The sequence below is a fragment of the Olea europaea genome, unplaced genomic scaffold (assembly GCF_002742605.1).
Source record: "Olea europaea var. sylvestris unplaced genomic scaffold, O_europaea_v1 scaffold336, whole genome shotgun sequence".
NCBI lineage: Eukaryota > Viridiplantae > Streptophyta > Magnoliopsida > Lamiales > Oleaceae > Olea > Olea europaea.
Genome location: NW_019252586.1, coordinates 253,542 through 262,657, shown reverse-complemented (window position 1 = coordinate 262,657; position 9,116 = coordinate 253,542).

The following is a 9,116-nucleotide window of genomic DNA, read 5'->3' as shown; positions in this document are numbered from 1 at the left end:
GGATAGAGTTCTATCTGCACCTCCTCGTGGAAAACCATGGCAATAAGATATGCAGTGAGTCTGTCATACCAAGGTTTAGGAGCTTGCTTTAGACCATATAAGGCTTTGTTAAGTTTGTAGACATAATGGGGAAACTTAGGGTCTATAAATCCTTTTGAATGTTCAACATACGCCTCTTCTTGAAGTATTCCATTCAAGAAGGCACTTTTGACATCCATTTGATATAGCTTGAACCCTAAAGTACAAGCAATCGCAAGAAGAATGCGAATTGACTCAAAGCGTGCAACAGGAGCAAATGTCTCATCAAAATCTACCCCTTCGACCTAAGTGTATTCCTGAACAACTAGCCTAGCCTTATTCCTTGTTATGGTGCCTTGGTCATTGGTTTTGTTCTTGAAAACCCACTTAGTACCTATTACATTGCAGTCATCAGGTCTAGGCACTAGATACCAAACATTATTTCAAACAAATTGATTAAGCTCCTTATGCATGGCATTTAACCAATATTCATCTCTAAGGGCTTCCTATACTTTCTTAAGTTCAATATGGGAAACATAGCTTGTATGTGTTAGGTTATTCAAAACTCTCTTTCCTAACCTCATACCTTCATCCAAATCCTCAATGATGTTAACCTTAGGGTGATTAGATTTAACTCTGGACAACGGTTCTCTAGGAAGCTTAGATTGGTCACAATTTGGTAGATCCTTATCAGAGATGTCTATAACTTTAGAGGAGCACCGAGATTTTGGGGTTAATTGTTCTTTATTTTCAACAATGGCTCCTTGATCATCACTTAGATCATCTATATCTACCCCATTTTCAATACTCTCTCCCTCAGTGAAAGCATCATCAACAACAACATTTATAGAGCCCATGACACTCTGAGTACGCAAGTTGTAAACACGATAGGCTCTACTGTTCTTAGAATATCCTAGAAAAACCCCTTCATCACGCTTGGAGTCAAACTTGCCTAAGTTTTCTCTATCCCTCAGAATGTAGCACTTGCGGTCAAACACACGAAAGTATTTGACAATAGGCTTCTTCCCCTTCCAGATCTCATAGGAAGTCTTATTGGTTTTTGGTCTCAAATAAACTCTGTTCACTATGTGGCAAGCAGTATTAATGGCTTTACCCCAAAAATGCATGACTAGAACCTTGTCGTGTAACATAGCTCTAGCCATCTCCTAAAGCACTCTATTTTTTCTCTCAACAACTCCATTTTGTTATGGAGTGATTGGTGGGGAAAACTCATGTTGTGTACCCTCCTCCAAGCATAAGTTTTCAACGGTAGAGTTTTCAAACTCTTTCCCTTAGTCACTTCAAACCCTAGTAATGCAAAGATTCTATTCAATTCTGAGTAAAGGTCATATGTCTTAGATTTTTCTTTTAACAATTTAATCCAAGTTTATCTAGAGAAATCATCCACCACAAGAAGAATATAACGTTTACCTCCTAGGCTCTCAACCCTAGATGGCTCCATTAAATCCATATGGAGAAGTTCTAAGGGTTTGTTTGTCAAGATTTTAAAGGTTTGTTTATAGTTTATCCTAAGTTGTTTCCCTTGCTGACAAGGTTTACACACAGCATTTTCATTTTGTTCAATTTTAGGCAAACCATCTACAATTTCCTTTTTGACCAACTTGGACAAACTTTTATAGTTAACATGAACGAATCTTTAATGCCAAAGTTAAGTCAAATAAATTTTCGCACTACTTTACACATAGTTAGAGTTTGGGAGAACTCCATAATAGTTATCAGAAGTTCTAACACCTTCAAGCACAACACCACCCGAGGAGTCATAAACAGTACATCTCTTTTGAACAAAACTAACTTCATAGTCAGCATCACAGATTTGACTAATGCTCAACAGGTTGGACTTAAGAACTTCTACGTAAGGCACATTGGATATTGTAGGAAGTCCAGATATGGTGACCGAGCTTTTACCATGGATGGCTGCTATAGCTCCGTCTCCAAAGGTAACTACACCACCATTGCAGTCATCAAAGGTATAGAATAAGGCCTTATTTCCACATGTGTCTAGAACAAGCACTATCAAGGTACCACATACATGTATTTTAAGCCTTATAAGCAACATGAGCTACAAAACAATTCAAATTCTCACTAAGCCTAGCCACATTAGATTTCTTGTCCCAAGCTTTTCTAGAGGTCGAGGTGATCCTAGTCAATTTTGTCACCATCTCAGTTATAAACAAATAATTTCATTTTGTTAGAGCAATATTTAATCTATCATTACGGGACTCATTGGGTTGATCATAATTAATCATGTATATTAGACTCAAGAAAAAGTTAATTTGGATAGGTTAGATTCAAGATGCGGCCATTTGTAGAAGTTATCACTAATTAAAAATTTATTTAGGTTTGATTATTAATTTCTTGATTGATAGGCACACGTGTAGTGAGCTATATAAATACAAACTTAACTTTTTTTGACTAGAAATCTTATTTCAATTAAAAGTACACTTTGATTTGAAATTTCATGGCCCACTTTTAATCGAAAACTCATTACTTACCCAATTCTTATCCAATATCTTATAGTGCACGGCTCCTACTTCTAAACCCTAACAAAATCTATTAGAGTAGGTCATAAGGGTGTAGATATATAGGTGTCAATTGGGATAGAGAACACACAAAAATTTTATATACATACTGAAAATAATAGAAAATCAAGATTTGGAATGTGTTTTTGGTATTACTTTTCAAATTTAATTGATCTAACGAGGTAGGATAATAAGGTGCAGTCATTTTATCCCATTTAAATTGTTTATTTTTATGTTGTTGAATTATTATGCTTATGAAAGTTTAAAGATATAATACGCATGTTATGACCATCCGGTACAAAGAATATGATGTTTATTGAGCTCTTACCAGTTTCTAAAAATATGTTGATGGTATGATATTTTTTACACATGATTTAGATATTTTATTTAGGATTGCACCATGTTTTTTTGTGTCGTACTGAACATTTCCAATTACTCACTATTTTCCCCTACTCCTCACAAATTAAAACTGGTTGTTAGTTGGTGGGCGATAAGGTGCAGTCATGATGCTAGAAATTATGAAATTCAATAAAAATCATCCGGAGTAACATGATAATGGATCTTTATTTTTCAGTGTTAATTTAGTTTTATTTCCAGCAAAATTTGTTATTTAGGATACATGTTTCAATTGATCGTGTTTCCTATATGTTTTATTTATTATTGGTGGAACGTAAATCTTCACGTTGGGATGTTTGATAAGTTTATTTAACAATGGGAATGAAACTTTTAGTAACGATTTAAATCTTTAAAATCTAGGTCGTTACATGGTTTGTAAAAATGGCTTCAAGTTCAGTACTTCTATATTGGGCTAAATTCGGCAAGTAGCGCTAACGTTGACATTGCTGGACGATGGACCAAGTCTATCAAATCATGGTGGACCTAGAATTCACTAGTGCCCTTTGGCCATTAGAGAGATCAGGTGAAAAGAAAGTTGCTAGAGTACACAACGTTGACAAACTGACAACAATTTCAGCACACCTAGCAGTATTAGCTAAAAAGGTAGATGGTTGGGCAACCAATCAAACAATGAATGCAGTTCAAGCAAAGGGCTGAGATGCAACCATTGCAGTGGGAATCATGAAGGTATGAATTACAATATAGGTAGCCCACTTGTTAAATCAGCTGAAGACGTAAATAACATGAAAAATTACCCAAGGCAGTGGAATAATCCACACTCCAGCACCTACAATCCTAATAGGAGATGTCATCCCAATTTTAATCAATCATCTCAAGGCACAACACCAGGTTTTCAACATCCAAAAAAGAAGCCCTCAGAGGAAGAGCATTTACTAGGATGGCTGAAGCATTAACAATTTTACGGAAAGGACCGATAAGACAGTGCAGATATAGGGGACTACAATCAAGAATATGAAAAATCAAATGGCACTAATGGTTAAAGCACTTTCAAAGAGACTACCAGGAGTCTTGCCAAGTGACACTGAGATAAATCCCAAGTAGTAGGTAATGAAAGTAAGTATTGTAGCTAATGAAATGACTGGGGACTCATCTGTGAAAGCAATAACTTTAGTCCAGGAAATTACTAAGCGTAGTGGGGTTTAATGGAAAGCAATTGAAAATGTACCTTCCACAGATGAGGAGCAAGTGGATAAATATGAACAGTGATAAAAGATAATTCCAGATCAAAAGTCAAATGTTCCACAGGTTAAGGTTACCATTCTTATCAACATGTGTACTCTTGTCCCATTTTCCCATAGATTGCAGAAAGGGAAGCCTGATGGGCAATTTGAGAAGTTTTTGGAGATGTTAAGAAAGCTCCACATTAACATACCATTCTTTGATGCAACTAGATAGATCCCAAGTTATGCAAAGTTTTTGAAAGACATAATATCAACAAAAAAATAAAATAAAAGAAAAGAAAAGAAAGAAAGCTTCTTGAATTTGAAAAAGTGGCATTAACAAAAGAGAGCTGTGCTAGGCTGTAAAATAAATTGCTTCCCAAACTCAAGGATGCCAAGAGTTTCACTTCACCTATTTCAATAGGCAAAAAATATGTTTTTATGCTTTATATATGTGACATGGGTGCCAGTCTTAATTTAATTCCTTTACTTTTCTACAAAAGAAATAGGACTTAAAAAAGTAAGGGAAACAATGGTGTTACTACAGCTGGCCAATAGAAGCATAAAAAATACAAGAGGTAAAGTTGAGGATGTCGTTATTAAAGCTAAAAATTTAATATTCTCAATGGACTTCCTTGTTCTTGAGATAGAAGACGATCAAAAAATATTCCAATAATCCTTGGTAGGCCCTTCTTAGGAACTGGTCGAACCTTGATTGACATAGAGATAGATGAGTTGACCTTAAGGGTGGAGTATGATAATGAAAATTTTAAATTACATAATCCATACAAGCAACCGTCACACTTCAAGGAGTGCAAGCGTATTGAAGAAGAAGATCTGCAAAGCTCCCAAAAGAGAAAACCTAAAGTTCGTGAAATTCTTAGTCGATACAAGAATGGAGAGTTTAAGAAATGATCCAAAAAAGCTTATCTCAAATATTAGAGAAAAATTCGGGGAGTACCTTATTTTTTTTCTTTTCCATCCCTTTATGTGCTATAATAGCTTTGAAGACATTGTGGACAATGCCTAATTTAAGTTTAGGGAGGAAAAGCATTGAGTTTTTAGTTTTTGTGTATGATTGCGTGTCTATTGCTTTATTATATATATATATATATATATATATATATATGCGAAAATTCAAAAAAATAAAATAATAATAATAATAATAATAATAATAATAATAATAATAATTGAAAAATTATTTTTTGTGTTTATTGTGTGCTTTTGTTGGTTAGGTAGCCTTGCCGGCAATGATGAAAATATTTGTAATTATATGTTAATTTATAAAATGTGGATAGGTTATTATTACTTAGATTAATTGAATCTTATTCATGTAAGACTTGATACTTTTTGTGCGTGAATTAAGCTTAGCATTATAAAGTAATGAGTTGATTCATATGCTTCATATGTTGAAATATTCGAATTTAGATGCTAGTCCAAAAACCAAAATTCTGCATTATACAAATCTTTAGACCAAATTGGAGGGTGATTGAACTATTTTAGGAAGATATTGATATGAACGGAAACTCCATATGTCTAAATTCTTCTATGGATTGTCTAAAACTTACAAGATAAAATCGGGTGAAAATACTAAGTTATGGGTCGATTTTTGAGAATAGGTACTTAATAAAGGGCATTGGACTAATCAATGCATAAATTAAAAATAAAAAAAAGAAAAGAGCTATCTCATTGTAAAGCGTCTCTTCGTAGCCTAGATAACTCGAATGATTAAGCCTACAATGGTATTTAAAACTTGATGCCCTATGGTCATGTGATTTGGGAGTTATTAATGGAAAGCTCATTAAAAAGGATCAATTATAAAGTTTAATGGAAAGAAGTCCGCATATAAGAGAAGTGAAAAAATAAGAAAAAGCAAATCCAAAAAATAAAATAAAATATGAGAGAGAGAGAGAGAGAGAGAGAGAGAGAGAGAGAGAGAGCGAGAGCGAGCGAGAGAGAGAGAGTTGCATGAAAGGAAAAAAAAAATACTTTGGTTAATCCCAAGCACTTATTTGAGAAAATTAGATCCTTGAAATAAGGCAGATCATGGCAAAAAAGAAGGCCAGCATAATTTCGAACTTTGACATATGGAATCTAGCAATACAAAGACAGACTTTACATATCTCGAACTAAAGAATTATGAGCAGAGATCCTACAAGAAGCACATAATACAATATATTCAGTTCACCCAGGATTAACCAAAAAGTATAAGGAATTTAAAATATTATATTGGTGGAAGAGAATGGAAAAGGAAGTCGTAGACTTTGTCGCAAAGTGTTAAATCTGTGAACAAGTCAATCTGGAAAATAAAAAATTAGCTGGAAAATTGTAACCGTTGCCTGTTCCTGAACGGGAATGAGAGAATATTACGATGGGTTTTTGTAATCAGACTTCCTAAGACACTTTAGGGCTACAATTCAATTATGTAATTGTAGATCGCCTACTTGTGAATAGGCACGAAGTTACACTTCAGCACTGCATACTACCCATAGACAGATGAACAATTCCAGAGGTCAATCCAAATTCGGAGATATGTTAAGAGCCAATGTACTAGAATTCACTAGAAATTGGGATCGATGCTTTCCCTTAATGAAATTTGCATACAATAACAGCTATCAACCTTTGACTGGAATGTCTCCTTATGAAGCGCTATATAGGAAAAAATGCAGATCACCTCTCTATTGTGATGAATTTGGTGAAAGAGAATTATTAGGACCCGCAATGGTACATGACATGTTATCCGTGGTCGAGAAAATCAAGAAGAATTTAATTGTTTCGCAAGACCGACAATGGAGCTACGCAAAAGAAGACATCAATTTGAATTTGAAGTGGGAGATTAGGAATTTTCGAAGATTTCCTCCATCAAAAGACTGTTACGATTCAAGAGAAGAGGAAAATTAACGTCATGATATATTGGACCTTTTGAAGTCAACTCAAGGATCGGACCAGTATCTCATAAGTTAGACCTTAAGTCGAGTGCATATGTATTTCACGTTTTTGCGCCACGAAAATATGTCCCCAATCCACCACATATTTTGCCAGAAGTCCCTTTGGATATACGGGCTGACTTAATCTACGAAGAGCAGTTAAGATATTGAGGTAGGAAACAAATTGTCTTCGAAGTAAACAAGTTCAATTGGTCAAAGTGATGTGGAGGAGTCACATGATGGAACAAGAACCTTGGGAAAAGCAAAGTGAAATGAGAGAAAAATCTCCTGAGTTATTCGAGTGAATAAATTCTTGGCGGGGTGAATATAACATCCCAAAAATTTTGAGGTATTTGTTAATTACTTTAAGGTAATATATATATATATATATATATATTTGGGACTTTTCGAAAGTTTAAAAGTATTTCAAAGTAACGTCATATAAGGAATTGTGACTAATTGAGTTTAGGGAACAAAACTAAATGTTAGTTACTTAAATGGACGTCGATAGACAGATAGTGAAAAAACTAAAGGACCAAATCATAAGGAGACCTGAAATTAGGACCCCAAGTAGAATATTAGAACTGGAATTTCAGAATACAGCATGTATGGACAGTCAACTTGAGGGGTGCAGGGGCACCGTTCGAGCTTTACAAGCATCGGATTGAGGTAATTCAAGTTGTTTCCTAGCAGAGCTCAAGTGCGGTAATAAATTTACGTGGCATTATGATTGGATCGAAACTGCTTATCCATGTATTAAGCCATATGGTATGATATCTTTCATGGAGTCTCCATGTGTGAGGATATGGTTCACCTAACCCCACCACCTAATGTTGTGACTTGATGGGAGCGAGGTTGACACAATAAGGTCTTCCCACGTTTTGGCAGAGGCATGGTCTTCCTTCCTTCTCCTTCATATGGACTCTCTACCATTTCAAATAAAAAAAAAAGAGCAGCTCTCGGTCTCTTTCATAGCCAGAAAAGGTGCAGCTCTCGGCTTCTTTTCTCCCGGCAGTAGAGAGGAGCTCTCGGTTTCACAGCAAAGGGTGGTGGTTCTTCATTGGTTTTTCCCCTCTCTCTTTGGAAGGCAATTGGCATAGCATGGGGCTGTTCCTGAGCCTGGAAAAACACCCATAAATCGAAGAAGAAGCTGCTGAAACGAGGAAGGAAAGCTGGACAGATTTCGGCCAAAAGGGGTTGTATTCTTCCGGTTTTATTTTCTTGATTTTTGCCTTGAATCTTGTTTGTTGATTGTTGTTTTGGTTGATTGAACTCCTACGATCCCCAACAAACTGGTATCAGAGCTAGGAGGAGTGATATTAGTCCAAAATCGATTAAAAACCAGCAAGAAATCGCCATTACCATTTTTAAACCGAATCTAAAAAACTTGATTTCCGGCCAACCTATTGACTTTCCGGCGAAATGGACCATGGAACCATGACCAGCAGGAGGAGGCGCACCCTGTGGTGGGGCGCGTGACCGGCGGCGGCGCGTGGCCGGACCTCCGGCGAGCTTTTTTCGGGCAGTTTACTTATTTTGACGTCCTGAACGCTCTGATGTCGTTTGTTTTTTGTTTCAGATTTTACAGAAAAAGTTGGACGATTTTGCCCCTACCTTGACGTCTACGGCAATTTGGTTCAGAAACTTGGTGGTATATTTACTGTTTGTCAACAGTAGTTTGGTAAGATTATTCCAAACTCTCCGCTAGGTTAGGTTTGGTATCCTTACCGGTTTATGCATGGTTATTGCTTGGTTGCTTATTTGTGAATTCTGTTGATTGAATTCTTGTGATTAATTTGTAACCTGGAAGCATATTTACCTGCTTTATATACCTGTGTTTCGTGAACGGATTATTTCACTATTGTGCTTCATTTCTAAAAATTGTTTTTTAAAACTCGGTACTCAGTTTTATATTGATCATCCGGAAAAGAATTTTTCAAAACCTTTTTTGTTGTGTCCACGAGTACAGGCCACTCTTTTATAGAATCTATAATGGGTTCGAGGGTCGAATTATCGCAATTCGATGGAAAGGGGGATTACTCGATATGGAAACA